The following is an 18,732-nucleotide window of genomic DNA, read 5'->3' as shown; positions in this document are numbered from 1 at the left end:
AACGAAGGGCGGAGAGATGGAAAGAACCTGCGCTCCAGTTCCAGCTTCCGCGCGCAGTTCCAGGAATGGAGAACCGCTGAGCGGCGCGCTTCCCAGGGTTCCCCTCCTGGGAGGCTGTGAGCAAGTGGCTCCCAGAATTTCCTGGAGCCTCCTGTCCTCCTGTCAACCCGAGCTGGCCTCCTAGCAAGCCCTCGGGGCAGGGTGCAGGAGGCCCCCCCCGCCGGACTTCCCAGCAGTGATCTGCAAACCGAAGGGTGCCGTGTCTCAGGCCCGGGCCTCTGGGAGATGTGGGGTGAGTCAGGGGGGACCCTCGGGTAAACAGGGAGAGCCGGGGAGAGAAACCAGCCAGAGAACCGCAGGGAAGAAACCTCCACAACAATGCTTTGTGAAAGTTTTGGGTTTGCTCGGGTTTGCCGCAGTCCTTGGAGTCACAAATCTGATTTCCCAGTGCCTGGGCACAGCCTCCCGGTTGCCTCAGGGACGTGGTCATCCGTGTTCTTGTTTCCTTGGGGACCACAGGTTTCCTGTAGGGCAGGGCCTGTTACCTCAGTCCTCGGGCACTGGCTTGGGGACTGGTGATTGCTGGCTGAATGACCAGTGTTTAGGGCAGCTCTCCGTTCTTCTTCCTCACTGGGCTTTTTGGACCCTGGTAACCGTTATTAAAGAGGTGCAAGACAGGGCACGCTTAGCTGCCTCCCTGCTGGCCTCCCTGCTGGCCAAGTCCTCTCTTATCTCTGTTCCCAGCTTAATGACTATACTGGCCCAGAGGGGACTGATGAAAAGTCGAGGGAAGATAAGGAAACCCGTGACTTACAAGTATAACAACAGAAGAGCAAGCCAAGGGCAGGAGCTGTGTGCAGACATTTGAGCGAAGAACTGGTCTGAACCAGGGACTCTGGGCACAGCTCCAGGAGTCCCAGGGAACCCGCAGAAGGACCCAAAAGGACAAAGTGATCCAAGCATGGGATAAGGATCTTTACGCATTGCTCTCTGTCCCTCTGCCTGTGTGTGTGTGTGTGTGTGTGTGTAGTGTGAAGGCGTGTTTATACCTTTTCAAAATATCTTACTCAGTTTTTAATTTCTTTCAAGGAGCAGGCAGATTGCCAAAGCAAAGGCCCAGATCAAGGCCCCTATTTCCGGTTGTGGGTGCCGTGCTGTCCCACCGGTTAGGCTGTGAGCTCTCTGGCAGGGGCAACGCTGGGTTCCAGGAGCCCACACACATCGGGGAGCGGTACACAGGCATGAGCAAATGAACACGCAGACCCGAGACTTCTTCTTGTCTTTGGTTTCTCATCCCCAAGTAGCAGCATTCTAGGTCATTAGGAGGATCACTTTGATTGCTTTATCCACTTATCTGATAAGCATGAAATGCCTTCTGTGTGCCAGGCTCTGCCATGGAGATTTGGAGGTACAGCGGTGAGTGGGTGAGGGCCCTGTCATATGCTGCTGACTCCCCCCCATCCCGGGCTTACTGCAGGAGTGCGGGTCACAGGTGCATGGGCCCATGGGCCCAGGTCAGGTGGGAGAGGTTGGCAGACGGGCAGGGACAACCAGAGAAGGGCCGTGGTGGAGGGGCTGTGGGTTCTGAGGCACTGTAGTTTGGAGAAGCAGCCCCAGAAGGCTGGGTGTTGAAAGCGTGCGCCTTGGTGCGATGCTGTTGGGAGGTGCTGGGAACATGAGAGACATATATAAGGGGAGGTCTCTGGTCACTGGGGTTGGGCCATTATAGGGGATGTGCAAAGCTTTCTCCTCCCACTGTCTCTTTTGCATTCAGTTATGGGGTGAATAAGTTTCCTCTACCATCAGTCTCCGTCACGATATGCTGCCTGGTGACAGACCCCAGAGCAAAGGGGCGACTCTGTGGGCTGCAACCCCCTAAAGTGTGACCCCTGATAAACCTATTCTCTTTATAAGTTGATCATCTCAGGTCTCTGATACAGTAATGGAGAGCTGACTGAGACAGTTGGTGTGAACGGTCATGTTGGCTGATATCCCCGTGCAGCTGACACCTTCTTGTCCTCAGGTTTGCATCTGTAGAAGGGACACATGGGGAGACCCCTCCCTGGGTTCCATGGTGAAGTTGATCTTGACCTTCTGGCAGCCCTGGAGGCTGAGGCTTGGGTGCGTGGATGTGTTATTGGATAGCACTTTTTGACTTAGAAGTGATGGAAGTGACAGTTAGCCAAGTACTATAAGCATATACACAGGTAAGACTTTAATTGGAGGCATCAGCTGAAGGGAGCCAGCACTGATCAAGAAAAGTAGATCAGGCAGCTCCCAGAAGAAGGGGAAAGCCAGGCTCTTAGCGATAAGTTAGCGTGCACTGAAGTCCAACAGTTGCCCCTACCGGCAAGGGGCATGGTTGCAAAAGATGACTCTTTGTCTGTATGATCACCATCATTGTCACCCTGTCCCATCATTATGTACAAGATGTCTCAGCTCCTGCGTCCGATTGTCTGATCATTCAGGTGAGGCAGGAGTTCTGGTGTTAAACTTTTGCAGCTGCTGGAAAACGTACAAGGGTGGGTAGAAGAAGACCACCTCTCACTCAAACAGGGAGCTGACACTCCCGCCTGCAGAGCTGGGTAGAACCTCACCAAAGCTGAGCGGAGTCTCACCCAGGGGAGAGAGGCGTAAGATGAGGATGGAGGTGCCAAGACTTCATCTCATTCTGCTGGCCCATGAGTCACCTCTAGGCGCAGTGAAGACTCAGTGTTTCCGGCAAAGAAAACCTTTGGGTCCCTGCGAAGTGACCTAGGCAACTGTTACCCCATGCCTTGTGTGTCTCCAGCTGTGCTTGGGGGGAAGTAAGACTGTGTTACCCAGCCGTGTGACCTCCAAAATTAGTCATCTTTTAGGTCAGCTGAGAAGCTAGAGGGTTTATTCAGATTGTTTTCTTGCTAACAGCTCCAATATCTTGTGCAAGCTTTCTGGGCCTGTGGTTTTAGCCGGGTTTCATCAGGCTTGTTGAAAAACCACAAAGGCAGAAAAGCCACTTGCCGTGTTACAAAGGAGAATAGTTTACTGCACCTGGGCTTACTTTGTTGTCTTCTCCTAGTCCCCTGTCAAGGTGGTTGGTCCCTTATTGGTTCAGAGGGCACTGCACTGGGCTACGCCCTTTCAGGGAGCTGGCTAGGGCCAGCCTTCTAGGGCAGCCTTCTAGGGCAGAGCTGCACGGGGAGCCCTTGACGGCAAGCCCAGCTCTTGGGCTCATCACCAGGTACAGACCCTACACAATTGGTTCCCAGCTACGACCTCTCTCTGAGATGCCAGAGAATACCCCACAGCTTTTCCAGGACTCTATGTCTACATTAGCCTGGAGCCCTTGGAGGAGCAGGGGTGGCAGGACCCCAGGCTTTTCACACACAGTGGGAGGGAAGACCTTCTCAGCCATGGAGCTGGTACTGGGTGCTTGGCAGGGTGGAGGTGGGTCCTGCAGCCCACCATGAACATCTTTCCCTTCTGTTTGGAGCAAGAGCCAGCGTCCTCCTGGGTGACAAGCAGGTGTCTCTGAAATTCATTAGAGACCTAGATTTGATGTTTGCCCCCGCTGGTGGGCAATTTGAGTTTTAGTCCATGTGCCCAGGGTTTTAAAAGTCTGATTTTGCTCACTGATGTTAGATGCAACCTGTGAGAAATAGGTTTTATCTTTTCCATCCAAGTGCAGGCCCAAAGCGTTTTCGGTCCATAGCCACCTGGCTCTAAGACAGAGTGGCCTGGCAGAGGGCCTGGCCGCTCCCTTGCTGAGCAACTTTGATGGCATCTCTCTTTCCTGTGTTTCAGGTTCTCATCTATACAGAGAGGAATACAGCCCGACCACCTCCTCCTGGGCAGAATGCACTCTCCTAGGTATAGAGCAGGCCTGACACCTGGCTCTAAGACAGAGTGGCCAGGCAGAGGGGCATTGCAGGTGAGAGACAGTTCATGGCAGAGGAAGCAGGCAGCTGCAGCCAGGCTGCCTCCCCTCTCTCCCTTTATATCTCACCAGGGCTGTAAACCTATTGGTTGGTACTACCCACCTAGGGTGGGGCTAGCATTAGCCATATCCAGACCTGTGCTAAACCCTCTTAGTTATTATACAGTCTTAATCTCGGCATCACACACCCTAGATCCAGCTACCTTTGAAAAGCCCTACCTGTGAGCACATGAGGCTTTGGAGGGACATCTAGATACAAGCCATAATGTCCCTCAAGTCCTTGGTGCACACTGCTGACAGCTGGTAGATGACTTCACCCTTCTCCCCAGGGAAGCTGTGCCAGGCTGTGACTCTACCCAGCCAGCTTGCCCATGCTTGCCCAGGCTCTCGGGTTACCTCTCAGGTGCTAAGTGTCCTCCTGACGGAACTAGCCTGGCTCCTGCAGACCAGGGTGGCAGAGCGGAGGTGATCACCAGCTGCCAGCTGGGGTTTCTGCTGTACAGAGCTCTTGGAGCATCTCTTCAAGGCCCTGTGTCTCAGGAGACTGAGCTGGGGTGGGAGGACCGCAGCCGTACTGCTCCTAGCTGAGCAACTTTGATGGCATCTCTCTTTCCTGTGCTCTGGTTCCTTGTTTATACATAGAGAAACACAGGATGGCCACCTCCTCCTGGGCAGAATGGACTCTCATACGTGTAGAGCAGGCCTCAAGCTGTAGGGCTAAGCAGGTAGGAGCCGCTGGTTTTAGAAGAGAGGGTGGCAAGCAAAGTGCAAATGGTCCTGTCTTGAATTTGGGAGACCTGGAATAAACATGCAGCCAATGACAGACACATCTTCTTGGCCCTTCCTTAGGTCCACCTGCAGCTTGGGAAGCTCATCACCTGCAGGCATCAGAGCCCTCTGGATCAGAGCCTCTGTCCCTCCTCTCTGCAGGCTGTTGCAGGTACCCCCGGTGTTTAATAGCCTGAAAGCAGCAGCAGCACCCCAAGTGTAATGAGTCAGTGCTCTGGGGATGACCCTCCACCTGCATGGACAGAGCTCATCCAGATGGGATGAGGACTTTGGAGTGGTTGAACCCAGGCGTTCATCACAGGCATTGCTCTTCCAGGGTCCTCCCGGGTCTCCTCCTCCCATTGCACCTTTCTATAGATCCCCTCTGGGTTCTCAGGCTCACTGGCAACAGACGAATTATTGCTGAGTCCTTGTCTGCCTGGAGGGCCCCAGATCTGCCAAGGCTCCACACTGCTGAGGGATTTCACCAGGCCTCTGGGCCTTCTGTACCTGAGTATCCTCCTCTGTCAAACAGGGACAAAAGGCCACCCCCAGGATGTCAGGAAAGGAGGCCTGGCACAGGGTCAGGGAGAGCAATGTAGCATCAAGATGCAAACCACTGCCAGATACAAATGCTCGCTGTGTAAGGAAAAAGGGTGCACGGAGCTGAGGGATACACGAGGGCTCCCAAAGGACACCGCCAAGAGACACCAGGTCGCGTGACAGTCACAGGAGAGACTAGACAAAGGTCACACGATGGAAGTTTCCTAGTGGAACAACTTAATATCAGGGTTAGAGAGCTCTTAGGAAAATTGAGGAGACCCAGGAAGAGTTTTGCTGAAATGTTCTAATTTAATCATAAAAATCATGTGGCAAGTACTCAGCCAACACTGAATTTCTTTCTTTGTTTCTAGCAATCCTTGTATACTTAGAATTATAACTCACATTTTGTTAAATACAAGATGCATTTAAATTAATTCAGTGTTTTGAGACAAGGTCCGGCTGTGTAGCCCAGGTTGGCCTTGAGCTTGCAGCATTCCTCCTGCCTCAATCTCTTGAATACTGGGATTATAGACATGCACCACTCCACCTGGCAGGGTACATTTATTCCTCATATTTTTATTTTATATTTTAAGATGAAATGCCAAACATGACTTTTCTCCCTTGTTTCTTTCCAATATAGACTTATTGTTAATGAAGTGGCCGATTCCTGGCTAATCTGAGGGCATCAGACTATGTGTGTGATCTCTCCGTGGGCCAGGACCCTGGTGTGTCCAGCTCCCTGTAGAAGCCACGGGGCAGGGCCAGGGCATACTGGCTGCATGGGTGAATGAATGGAAGGATGAGAGAATGAAGGAAACCCGGGAACAGGGTCCATACAAAATGAGCCTCTCTTTGGAGTAGGTTGTAGGGGTCCCATTGTGGGCCCAGGGCCCAGGGCACGTGACCTGTTCCTTCCTGTGCCAAACCCTTCACCCACAGTGTGCTCTGGTCCTGGACCTCCCTTGCTCCTCCTCAAATAGCTGATCGTCTGGGGCCCGGCCAGCAGCAGGGCCCATCTGAGAAAGGACCTCCGTGACCAGCTGGCAGGTGGCTCAGCGTGGAACAAGAGTCCCTCGAGCCATTTGGCAGGTAATGGGCTGAGCTGACCATAGCCCTCACTGAACAGACAGGAAAACCAAGGTTCAGTGCGAACCCCGGGGTCGCTGGTGAGATGAGCTGAACAGAACTGGGACCCCCATCTGGCTTACATCTGGAACAGTTCCCACGAGCACATGTGTAAAATTATGCTAGATTCAGCTTTGTCATTTATGATCCTCCTCTAACCCTTGTGGAAAAGTTTATCAAGCTTTTAAGAAAATCATCGTGGCTTTAAATATCTTAAGTAGAGCAAAAACCTGCATTTGGTGGTACGTACCTGTAACACCAGCTCCTTGGGAGACTGAGATGGGAGAATCAGAAGTTTGAGCCCAGCCTGGGCAGTTTACCAATTTAGCAAGAATTTGTTTTAAAATTTAAAAAAGGGCTGAGTTTGGGGATTACCAGGTGGTGGAATAGATAGAAGTCATCAGAAAATCACAGCTACTCTGTGACCTGGAATTGAGACACCTGAAAAATAACTACCTAGCAAGGAAGAAGAGAGGAGCTTCAGGAATCCAGAAAGAGCTGACAGGAAGCTGACAGGAAGCCAGAAGTTATGGAGAAATAAAAGGCAACATACAGGGCATAACGGTGCAGGCCTGTAATCCCAGCACTCAGGAAGCTGAGGCAGGAGGATTGCCGTGAGTGTGAGACCAGCCTAGGCTGCATAGTGAGTTCAAGGCCAGCCCGAAGTACATAGCAAGGTCTTGTTTTAAAAACAGTCAAACAAACAGAAGACAACATGGAGGAAAGAGTGAAGCAGTCTGCAGTACTAACCCTGGCGGGACCTGATTCCACCAGCACAGGAGTGGGCCAGCAGTGCCAGCCTGGGAAATCCCATGGTTATAGTAAGCTGCAAACACCACGTGGGGATTTACTCTGAAAGTGACGCATGTTACAAGACAAGCTAGATTTGGAAAACAAATACACCACAGTGCCTGTCATATCTGGGAGTGGTATAATGAGGAAACATTTTGAGAAAGGATTTATTAAAACAAGCTACTCTGGGAATCAGAAGTCACTGAACACGTTTGGGTGTGGAAAGCAGGAGCAAGTTACAGAAGGGGAGAGCTCGTCACAGCTCGGTGCCCCAAGGCATTTAAGCAGTGGTGAGTTTAGGCTGCAGAAGACACAGCTCTGCACCTTCTGTGCTGAGAAGCCTACTGGTTTACCTGTGGTTTTCTGAGGGGGCTGGTTTGGTAAGCACTGGTGCTGAATCCAGTGGATTGATTGACTTCCCCTTGTTGCCTGTTCCACTGGTCTGTTTGCTTTTGCTCATCTGCCAAGGTGGTCAGGAATACATCTCTGCTTGTCCATTTGCCACGTCCCTGAGTATACGGACAGAGGGCGCTCAGGAGCAAGCAGAGCATCATGAGCGTGCACGCTGCAAAGCTGGTCAGCAATATTGGTGACTTGGGATCAACCAAAGGACGCAAATACTGGAAGATTAGAGTGACGACAGCCCTGAGGCAGACAATGAGCCACTGACCGACCCTGTCCAGTGGGAAAGAGGGAGTGCAGAATTCATCCTTCACACAGCAACAGATGAGAAACAGAGAGAAGTCCTGAGATTAATACGTAGCCAGAGGAGATCCAGAGTCGGGAGTCTTGAGGGAAAAAGCAAGGCTGGAGATGTCATGTTACCTACCTGGTCTTGGTCACCTCCTTTTAGCCTTTGATGCTAAGGTCACTCCTTTAACTTCCCCAGGGTGAAACTTCACTTTCTTCCGGTGTTGCCACTTGTAGTGTTTGGTCCTTTGGTAGTAAGCACCTTGGTGAATATGATGAGAATAATTGTATTTCTCAACATCAAACAATGAGAAGAAGTGACCCACAGTTCAGTGAAACAGGGATTTGGGGAAAATTGCACCATACCGTTGAAGTGTGTGAATGTATATCATTTCCATATGGAATCCAAAAAGGATGTAGAAAACCATAAAAATATAGTTTTTGCATGTATTAGAGACATCCAAGCAAGAGTATCAAAAATAATTTGATTTGGCCACATAAAATAAAATATGGAAATTAGCGTGGAGATTCCTCAAAAAACTAGGATTCCTAAAACTAGGAATTCCATTAGAACCAATTAGTCCCCTCCTAGGTACCTGCTCACAGCACCTCGTTCTCTGCTTGGGGCTCCAGGGGGCATCTGGACAGGGCTGCCAGCCCACTGCTCTGGGCAGCTTACTGCACAGGGCTAGTGCTGGGCAAGTACTTCCAGGGCTCAGGCCTCTTGTTCCTGGCAAGAAGGTCCCTTTAAGCACCCCGGTTTCCACAGAGGTGCAAGGCTTTTGAGGACCAGCTAGGAAGTGAGTGCCCCAGCCTTGGAGGTGGGTGTTTGCCGTTTGAGCACCTGCAGGGGTGGTGAGTCTTTGGTTGGTGCACAGGAAGTTGGGGAGGAAGGAGGAGACAGGAGGAGACAGGTGCCATCATTGTCTCTGGCTCACCTGCCTCCTCCAAGGTCCTGACCTGTGGGGCTCAAGCGGGGTCCAGACTGACTCAGTTTTACCCTGAGGTGGAAAGCAAAAGGGAGAGTTTGAATAAGGAAAGGGCAAAATGATATGACCATACTCCAAAGTGAAACAGCACAGGAAACACACACACACACACACACACACACACACACACAAACACACTGGAGGTGGGAGGGGCTATCTGGAAGAGGTCAGATTGAGGGCTGACCTGCCTGGGCTGCTCTGGGTCACACTGGGACTCTGCTGGGATAGTGATCAGAAGCAGTGGACTGAAACCTCTGAAGCAGCTGACCCAGGCTCTCCAGACATGGCCCGCGCTCCTTGCTGTCCTGGAGACTGAGCCTCAGCAAGTTGGCATAACAAGAGAACACCCTGCTCATTCTTGTGTATCCAGACAAGTGAGCTGGCTGGATGCTGGAAGGTGCTGTCAGCCGGTAGAGTTCCAAGTTCTGTTTGGCCCATCATCGAGGAAGTGAGGTTTCTTCCTGGAATCCTGGCACTTGAGCCTCTTCCTCACACAAATCCTCCCCATAGGCCTCCTGGGCTGCTGACTGTCACCCCCGCCATGCCGGGTACACAACTGGACACAGTGACACCAGTTCATCCTTCCCTGACATCTCTGGGCAGAATGGGTGCAGCCACAGCCTGAGCCCCAACTTTAGGGAGTCAAATCTGGGTTCAGACCCAGCCTCTCTTTCTTATAGGCATATGATCCTGTCATTGTGCCTCTCAGGGCCTCCCTGGTTTCCCCACCAACTCACTGGCGATCATTCTATTCTTTGCTTCCTGGACGTCACAGCTGTGTATTTTAGTTACTTTTTTCTTGTTGCTGAGACAAAATACCCCAAACCCAGGGTTAAGGGAGGAAAGGTGTATTTAGCTTACAGTTTGTAGAGGTTTCAGTCCATAATCAGCTGGCTCCAAAGCAGGGTGGCGTGGCAGAAGGGCAACTGTTCATGACAGTGGAAGATATCAAAGCAACAGGGGGTGAAGGAGAGAGGCAAACATCTTTCTATTCCTTATATTCTATGTAAACCACTTAGGTTGTGTGTAGCACTCATACCCTTAATCCCAGCATTGGACCTTAAGTCAATCACAAACTCTAGATTCAGCTCCAAAAAACCTAAGACTGCATGAAGATTTGGGGGCATCTAGACACAAACCATAACAGTGTGCCTGCCCATGTATTACCTGTGAAACCGAAGGGCAGGAGCTGCCCATCTTTAATGCATAGATATAGAGCTGGGACAGTCACAAAAGGAAGAGGGACAAAGAATGCAATGCAACTGCACCCAGATCAGAGTCCACAGTGGGGTCTAGGGAAGGTTGCAGGTGTACATAGAGATGTGCACACACAGACACACCAAAAACACATGAGCTGCACATTCATGTGCACACACAGGTATGAGTTACATGCACGCATGTGCAGATGAACACGTGTGTGCACAGGCACACACACATATACACAGGAGCAAAATGATGCCATTATCTTGTGGGGCAGTGTCAGGGAGCTGAGGGGAAGGCAGAGAGGTGGGACTGGAGAGCTGTCTTCAGTCAGTGTCCTGTCCTCTCAGGCTTCCTGGAACTTGGAAGGAGGGAAGGGGACAGCTCTGGGAAGAGGTAGATTTGGGCTGAGTAAGTGGGCAGGCTGTTGGGGCAGGGGAAGGGACAGAGAGCCAGTGAGGTCTTGACACAGGAGCCAAGGTGTTGGAGGGGAAAGAGCAGCTCAGTGTGGAAAGGACCAGGATGTAGGCCTTGGGGTACCTTTCCTGCACAAGCAGCTCTTGTCATCTTCCTGGCTGCGGACCCTAGGGGCGGGCACTTCCTGCTCCCTTCCTGTCCTCCCTTGGACAATGCTTCCTTCCTCGGGATGTATCCAAGGACAGTGTCATGATGGCTAATTACACGGATTACCTCTGTCCATTCACAGCGTCCAAACAAAACAGGGCAGTTGCCCTGCAGAGCAGATGGCAGAGCCTTCATGCAGGGGTGGGAGGGCAGGGTCCCCAGGCCACCCGGTGTGTGATAAAAGGGCATCAGCAGGGCTGGCTGGGAACACAGAGCTGACCTGGGGACCATGCAGCTGCTCCTGCTGGCCGCGGGGCTGAGCCTTTTCTCTGCAGTGCAAGCTGTGTCACCTCTGCTGATTCCTGCTGACTCCAAGGAGGTGACATCCCTGGGGAGGGCTGCGGTGGGAACTGGGGTCAGTCGAGGCTCTCAAAGGATGTTGCAGGGATGAATGGGTCCTGAAGGGACAGTGCACCATCTTCCTGCCTTCTGAGAGGGTGCACCGAGGCTGGGCACTGGCTAGGGGAGGAACCCCGACTGTCACTGCCTGGGCTGCCACCCCTGAGGTGCAGGAACCTGCTTCTTCACTGTCCACTGTGGACCCCACAGAAACTTCTTAAATTTGTCCAGATGTATCCTCTTCAAGCTTTCACTTCCAAGTGAAAGGCTCATCCATGACCATCTCCACAAAATCATGGGTTGTCCAGGAAAATAGAACTTCAAGAAATTCTGGTGTCTTTTATGCCATGATTTCAGACCTCAGGGAGGATGACACATAAACTCCAGGGTTGCAACTTTTCTTTATCTTTGATGTCCTCCTCCTAGAAGATAACTGACCAGATCCCAAACAAGATCAAGGGTGGTGTCCAGCAGCCCAGGCTCATTCCAGTAACAAGCCCAGTCCCTGGCTCTTTCATCCTCACCCTAGAACCTGCTCATCGTGACCCCAAGTTCTCCTTTACCTTTCCTAGTGCTGAGCAGCTGCTGGTCTAGCTCTTGGCACTTGAGCTTGGGGACCCCAGCTTCTGCCTCTGCCTTTTACAATACGAATCCCTGGTCTGAATCCCTCTCAACAAGGGACTGGTGCCAAGTATCCTGGGCCCCATCTGTGGCCCTGAGGTCCTTGGGTGCAGGAGAAAAATGAGGTCAAGTGTGTTTGGACCCCAGGAGCTGGGAACAAGGTGCCGGAGCTGGTGTGGGGGTCCTGTGATCAAGGCTCTATGACTGTTGAGTGCCGGTGGGGACAGGTGAGCACTAACTGTTGCTGGGAGAACATTGATGAGTCGCATCCTTTGAGGACCTGGCACCTGCAAGGGAAGGAGTTGCAGATCGGCCTGGTCACATTATAGAAGTTGAGCACTTAGGGGGCCCTCGGTGGGGCTGAACACCCTGCTCTATCAATTCCTAAACTCCATTCACTGCTTCTGAGGCCCTGTCCTCCTGTCTCATACCCTGAAGATGAGGATTTGATGCAATCTTTGGTGACCTCTCATCTTTCTCAGTGGACCACAGAGGGCTCCTGTGTAGGAGAGATATCCACAAAGGGCTGTGCTCTGACCTGCCTCGGCATGCTGGTGGTGGCTATGGGCTGTGCTGTGGCAAGGACCCCACTCCGGGGTTTCAGCCCTCATCCCACCTGCACCGAGACTCTGAATCAAGCCCTGATGCTGCGTCTGCTCCTCCTTCAGCTCCAGCCTGGGTTCCCTTTCCTGGCTCCCCTCCCCCTGTAGCCCTGCTCAGGGATGCTTCCCTCTCCCAGGTGGAAGGAACCTGGTATGTGGTACGCTGGGCAGGAGACATGCTGATTCCTGATGAGACAAAGACCCATGCAATACCTCCCTTCATGTTGGCCAGAAACAAACGCAATAAGTTGGAGTTTAGGACCAACATTATGTGAGTACCCTGCACCCCAGGTCCCCTCTCTGCCTCTGGCTGTGTGTTTTCCAGTCCTAGCCCTCAGCTCCGTGTGGACCCTCACTCTGCTTGCTACTCTCCATGGCATACTGCATTCTCTCCTCTTAGCAATGTGCCAGGTGACCTCTGTTGCTACAGAGATGATTCCCACACTGATGCTGAGCTGAACTCAGGAGGGTGAGAGGTCCATGGGCCAAGTTCTGTGCAGGTGTTCACTGTGAACTTTCTCACACAATGTCCCTTGCTCCTGGAGAAGTCCGGTGTAGACGATATTCCACTGTCAGAAAGGAACCCAGCCTGGAAGCAACAGCCGATCCAGGACTCTTTCTTCTGGGAGACACATTTGGGAAAACAGCCAGAGATCCAGGGCAGGACCTGGCCTCTGCGGCAGGAGATGGTTCTGGGTGGGTGGGGAACCAAGCTGTCTCAAGCTCAGGGTGCATGTGAGCCCACAGAAAACACACTTTGGGGGCTTTGGGTTAGCTGGGCATGATGCTGCCTGACTGTAACCCAGGCACTGGGGAGGCTAAGGTAGAAGGATCTCAGTTTTGAGACCCTGAGACCTTCCACTAAGAAGACCCTGTCTCAGAATGAAGCATATTTAAAGGGCTGGGGGTACAGTTAAGTGATCAGGTGTCTTGGCTTGGATCTGCAGGATTGGGAAGGGGGAAGGTTGACTAGAAGATCCCCCCCTTTTCACTGTACTAATATAGGAACTTTTGGGTGGCTTCAAAGAACCCTGCCTGGGCTCTTTGGGGTCTTAACTCTGCTTGGGTTCTTGCTGGGAGCCAGATACTGGCCAGCCACAGCTGCCCAAGTGACCTCACATGCCTATAGAAGGGACTCTGAAAGGCCCTCCAGGTCCTCCTTCGTAGCTGCAGGCTCCAGTGTCCTGAGGTCCCTGGCTACAGAGTGGAGGAGCCTCAGCTGGCTAGAGATGATCATACATCAGGAAGAGGCGGGGACTGACCTCGCAGCTGGAGTTGGAACCCCTCAGGTGGGAGCAGGGAGGGACTGGGCAGGTGTCAGGAGGGTGTACCATGCTCGGGTCCCCTGTGTTCCAGGAGACCCATTGGATGCATTCAATTCAAGCTGCAGCTAGAAGTAGGCGAGAAACCTGGCACCTACCAAACCCGTGAGCACACCAGGGGGATTCTTTCTTGGAGCAGAACCCACATAAACCCACCTGATGCTTATGTGGTGTGTGTCGCCTGCAGGGTGGAAACACACCATCCATATCTACTTTGTGCCGGGGAAGAAGTTCAGCATTGCCTTCTTCAGTGGCTATATGAACTACATGTATTACAAGGTTGTCATCCTGTTTGGTGCGTTCCAGCCCTTTCTGAGCTTGCGGGAGTGGGTGTGGGTGCCTGGGGTCCAGGCTTGATTCCAGTGCATTGCCTTCCTGTCCAGCTCCCTGTGTTTCCCACCCAGAGACCACTGCTGGGATTCCTGGGCTTGTCGTGGGAGAGGAATGGGTGAAGGATTGACCTCTCTCATCCTCGGCTCTCAGGGTACCAATCCTGATGCCCAAAGCCTATGTCCACTCATGACTCGCCAGGCCTGCAGGTCCCCGTTTCTCTCCTGAGTCAGCTGCTGGGGTGGATGTGCTCCAGCCAAGGCATCTGTTTGGGACATCTTTGTTCTGAGGACCTTGGGCGATGTCTGGAGACATGTGCTGTTGTCATGACGAAGGGTCCTGGCATCCGAGGGTGGAGACTGGACTCTGCTTAAGTCTCCCATGGAAAGTACCCTGCCCCAAAGGTCACTAGGGGCCAGGAGGAAGCCCTGGCCCCACAATATTGGCCCAGTCTTATCGCCCCACCCCTTCTAATCTCCACCAGAGGCCCCCAGGGCTTCTCCTCCAAGGCTCCTTCTCAACATGGAGCCTCACTGGTGTCTCTGTTACCTGGTCTGACATCCTCTGGTCCCCACTTCTATCCCCAACATGCTGACCCCTGCTGACTGCCTGTACCCTCAGCTTTCTGGGAGGCTCTGGGCCCATGAGTTCCCAGAGGTCACCTAGACCAGTCACAGCTGGAGTCACATGGTTTGGCCTGGAGCAAGGAGACATGGACAGAACCCCTCTGCCCACTGCCACCTTCAGGTCATGACTGTGGACCTCTGAGGTCCTCAGTACTACACAGACCCTCCCACATGTCCCTGAGTCACTTCCCATCTCCCTCTCCTGCGTGGAATTTCATGTGTCCCTCACCCCACTGAGCCACTTGGATTCCAGGAGGGACAAATTCCACACCAAACAGGCCCAGTACAGGGTGATGTGAGCATTACACAGAGGATACTGAGGTCTTGCTCAAGAAGAGCTTGGGTAGTGATCTGGGGGCAGGGTCATTGACAGGTGGACCTTATGATGCCCTTGAGGCATTAAGCCTAGGGTGGCCCCTTACAGAGGGGCTGAAACAGGGCATCCCAGGGCCCAGAATCTTCAGGTACAGGCAGTTCTGTATCTGCTCTCTGTGCTCATGGCCCCAGGCTGGTGAGAACTCTTTCCTGTGGGCCTTCAGATGAGGGAGCAACTTGAGGGGCTGTCAGCCTCATGGGGGCTACCCCACTGAGAAAACACATGATGCCTGCCTGAGGACACCAGCCTAGCTGGACTCCTCCCCAGCTGGTTTGGGAAGGGGCAACTCTGCCCACTGCTGTGATCTGTCAGTGCATGGAGGTCTGCTGGGAGCTGTAAGCATCTAGCCTGGAGTCAGGGGCTCCCAGGGGGTGCCCGCTCACAGGACCTGGGAGCCCTGCTTCCCACCACCCACTTGCACACTCTCTGGCCTGCAGGCCAAGAGGTACGGATGACTCAGAGGCCCTGAGGCTCTTTGAGGAGTTTGTGTGGAGCAAAGAGATGCAAAAAGAGGAAATAATCAAACCTACAATTTCTGGTAATGAGAAAGGCTTTCGCTTGACTTCCTCTTCCCTTTTCCATGATTTTGGCCCCTTGTACTTTCAGCATTTTTTTTTCTTGGGGTAAATGCTGACTGTGTGAACATCACCCAGACCCCCTTGGTCTCCTTCTTGGCCTGCAGACCTCTGCCAGGTGTCCTGAGGGTCTTAGTGCATGGAGGGAGGGCTGCAGAGACAGCCTGGGAATGATGAGCTGGGGACTCTGCCACCTTCTGTCACCTGGAGGCAGCACTTCCTTTGGCAGGAGAGACCAGCGCCCTGGGCCCACACCTTCCTTCTTCTTGCTGTCAATAAAGCCAGTCAATGTTCCTTGGCTATGTGCATTGCATGGGATGTAATGGGGGCTGGGGCGGGGTGGAGCAAGGCGCCCCCGAGCCTGGGGTCTGTCTGGGAAGGGAATTCTGCATCTGTCTTTGCCCTCTGGGGCAGCTGGAAGGGCCCCTTCCGGTGAAGCCTTCAGGTGAGGGAACCACTCGGGGTGCTGTCAGTCTCCCAGGAGGCTCTTGGGCTGAGCAGGCTGGTATTCAAAAGATACTCACATGCTGTCTGTGTTCCAAAGGTCTGACCAACCCATGGGGATCTGAAACCCTTCCTGTGGAGCCCTGCCCATTGCCCTGGACAATGCAGCTCCTGTGAGCTCAGCCTGGCTCCATCCTACTGACTAAATATGGGACAAAGAAAGAGCCAGTGTACCCAGTAGAGTCTCCCTCCATCAGGAGGAACCCCTCTGAACAGGATGGAGGGAACCGGGTTCTGGGGTATGGTGCTCTGGAAGTGATAACCCCAGCATGACAGTTACCAGACAACGCTGAAAACAGGTGAGATTGTCCAGGCCTATGCTCTGGACATCTTTGCAGCTGGTTAGGCCTTGTCAGTAGAGGGTGCTGCAGAGTCTTAGCAGGGTGCCCCCAGGAGATTACCGTGGGTCATTGTCTTCCTCCAGCAGATCTTGGCAGGCAGGGAGCACCCCCAGGGGTGCCCATCTCTGTGATGGCAGCGCCCTTTTGGAAAGGCTTCTGGAGAATTCCATGGACCCTGTAGCTCACCTGCCCCAGCCTCAGCAAACCTGAGGGGCCAGGCTGCCTCCTGGGGTGGTGGTGGCTGAGGCCCTCCCATGTTTTTTTCTCCATTGAATTCCCCATCTCATCCTGGAGTGGAGTTGATTTCGATTGTGTTATTTTTATGTTTCTATTTTCTCTTTGCCTTTCAGGGTCCTCTGCTTTTTGTCAGTTGTCAGTGCTTCCTGTTATACTTTGGCATTCAGATTAGCATGCACCTCTGTATCCCGACACTCTCTACCCCCTTAGCTGTGTCCCTTAGTTTTTGCTGGTGCCTGACATATGGCCCAGCTGTTCCTGCTGATGGCAATTATGGAAGTTAGGACCCTGTTCTCCCAGGGAGCATGGAAAGACCGAGGCTACGGCCTTCCCAACAGTCACATTTCAAAGGAACATGTTACCCAACTTGGAGAGACCGCGCTGTGTGCATACTGATGTTTGTAAATCCTGTTTAGGGAACACTCCAAGAAAGGATGTGAGGTGGTGGCCAGAACAGGCAGCAGCTTCTCCTGGCACTGTGAGGTCCTCAGCAGGCATCTGCAGGGCCAGAGTCACCCTAGGGCCCTGGCCTCATCCTGCTGGAAGCCCTGCTGATGGTGGTCCTCTCATGGGGGGTGGCCTCGGACATCGTGTGGAGAGTCCTAGAGTTCTCAGCACCTGCATGTACTAAGTGAAGGAAATCCTCCAGGCATCAACACCTTAGCACCTGCTCCCACCAGGCTGCCTCAGCAACGGTTCTGGGGAAGCTGAAAGTCTGGCCTCCTTAGGCAAGGAGAGACGTCCAGGGGCTGAGGCTCAAGGTTTGCTTTCACCTAAGCTGAGTCCGTGGTCTATTTCCGTGCATCTGGTCTCCTGATGACCCCATTATCATGTAAGAGACCGGGCCACTTTAACTCATCTCTCCAGGTGACCCTGCAGGCCCATACTAATACATTTGGAGTTTGGTTGGAGGGGCATTGCTGTGCTATGGGTACAAGATCCACTATTTTTAGGACATTTTACAGGGTCTGTAGTTTTTCTAACTCTTCCCCAGGCTGAAAGCTTTGCATGTCCTCTCTGATATCTCTAGCACAATCAGAAGCTGTCACCCTCCTGGAGTCCTCCGGTCCTGATCATTGTCTTTATGGCCAACTGCGGGTTGATTTTCCATCTTTTGCTTCCACGAGGGGCTCTGTCACAGTGAGCGATCACAGTGAGTCCCTAAAGTCACTGGGCGTCACTTTGTGTCATTCACCACATTCGTCCCATTTTCCACTGCAAAGATTCTCCGCCCTGCATTCTCCACGATAGAAACAGTGTCACCGGTGCTCGCAGATGCTGGAACAGCTTATGCCTGGCAAGGTTGGGGACAACTGTTTCTCAGGTCTCATTGCTGATGGGTGGAAAAGGCGAGTGGCCCAAATGCTGTCGTCTTGAGTTCCCGACAGAGCAGTCAGGAAATGTGTTCCCCAATGGGGTGGGGTGGCGGTATGCACTGCACCCCTTTACCTGCACTCACAGGAGCCTTGCACTCTTCTGCTGCCTACCTGGGGAACAGAGTGAAATTCAGCTGTCCCTGCTTCTTCACCCATAGCCGCTGCTCCTTTCTGAAACTGTTTCTTGGGCTGAATTCAGGGTTTCATCTGGACACTGCAGAGGAGAATTACCTGCTGCCTTTCGTAGCTTCCAGACTCTCGAATCTAGAGGCCGTCGTGCTGCTGGGCTTGCATCTCCCCAGGCCATCTTCTCCCTGTTCCGTGCTCTGCTTCTGCCTGACAGTGTGGAAGAGGCTGGCAATGTGGACAATAGAGAACTTACCAAGAGCAGAGTAAGGAAAGAGAAAATTTATGAGACAGAGTAGGGGGGGAGAGAGGGAGAGGGGAGGAGGAAGAAAAAGAAGTGGAAAAGAAAGGAAGAAAGGAAGAGAAAAGACAGACAGACCAGGCCAGACAAAGGGAGATCTGGCATGCAGGAGCAGGAGTGGGGCTGGGTCTAAGGGAGAAGCCTGGGCTGGGAGAAGGCGCCCATTCATTCCGGGCACACCCGGGGACTCGGTGTCCCTTATGCGTGGAAGCTGTAAATCAAAGAACACAGGAAAGAGAGTGTGAGAGGCTGGGATGGAGCCAGATGGTCTTTGCCTTCAAAATTTGTGGAGACGGCGTTCTCCTCATGAAGTCCTGAGTTGGGGAGGGGGTGACAAAGGTGTGCTCATTAGGGAAGTCACCTTTTTTGCTTTTTGGTTTGTTTTGAGACAGGGTCTTGTAGGTTGGCA

General features: G+C 52.8%; 1 protein-coding gene across 10 annotated transcripts in view; it reads left to right on the top strand.

The window, feature by feature from the left end:
* The first annotated feature begins 39 nt into the window (after positions 1-39).
* Positions 40-18,732, top strand: part of LOC101787584 (late lactation protein B-like) — a 67,876-nt gene continuing 49,183 nt past the window's right edge. Inside the window, exons 1-5 of one of the 10 annotated variants that reach the window (XR_010045947.1) lie at positions 42-292; positions 3,784-3,910; positions 4,766-4,856; positions 12,347-12,480; positions 13,566-15,732. The gene's annotated coding sequence lies outside the window, so the exon portion shown is untranslated. Of the gene's footprint in view, positions 293-744; positions 2,024-3,783; positions 3,911-4,558; positions 4,642-4,765; positions 8,354-12,346; positions 12,481-13,565; positions 15,733-18,732 lie in introns of those variants that run through there. The other 9 variants (XR_010045945.1, XM_013153414.3, XR_010045948.1 and 6 more) reach the window with 9 other exon arrangements.

This window comes from Cavia porcellus, unplaced genomic scaffold (genome assembly GCF_034190915.1).
Source record: "Cavia porcellus strain 051 isolate PalLab524CR breed Dunkin Hartley unplaced genomic scaffold, mCavPor4.1 scaffold_49, whole genome shotgun sequence".
Classification (NCBI taxonomy): domain Eukaryota; kingdom Metazoa; phylum Chordata; class Mammalia; order Rodentia; family Caviidae; genus Cavia; species Cavia porcellus.
The sequence above is the reverse complement of the archived record's forward strand: the minus strand, read 5'-3'. Positions and strand labels throughout refer to the sequence as shown.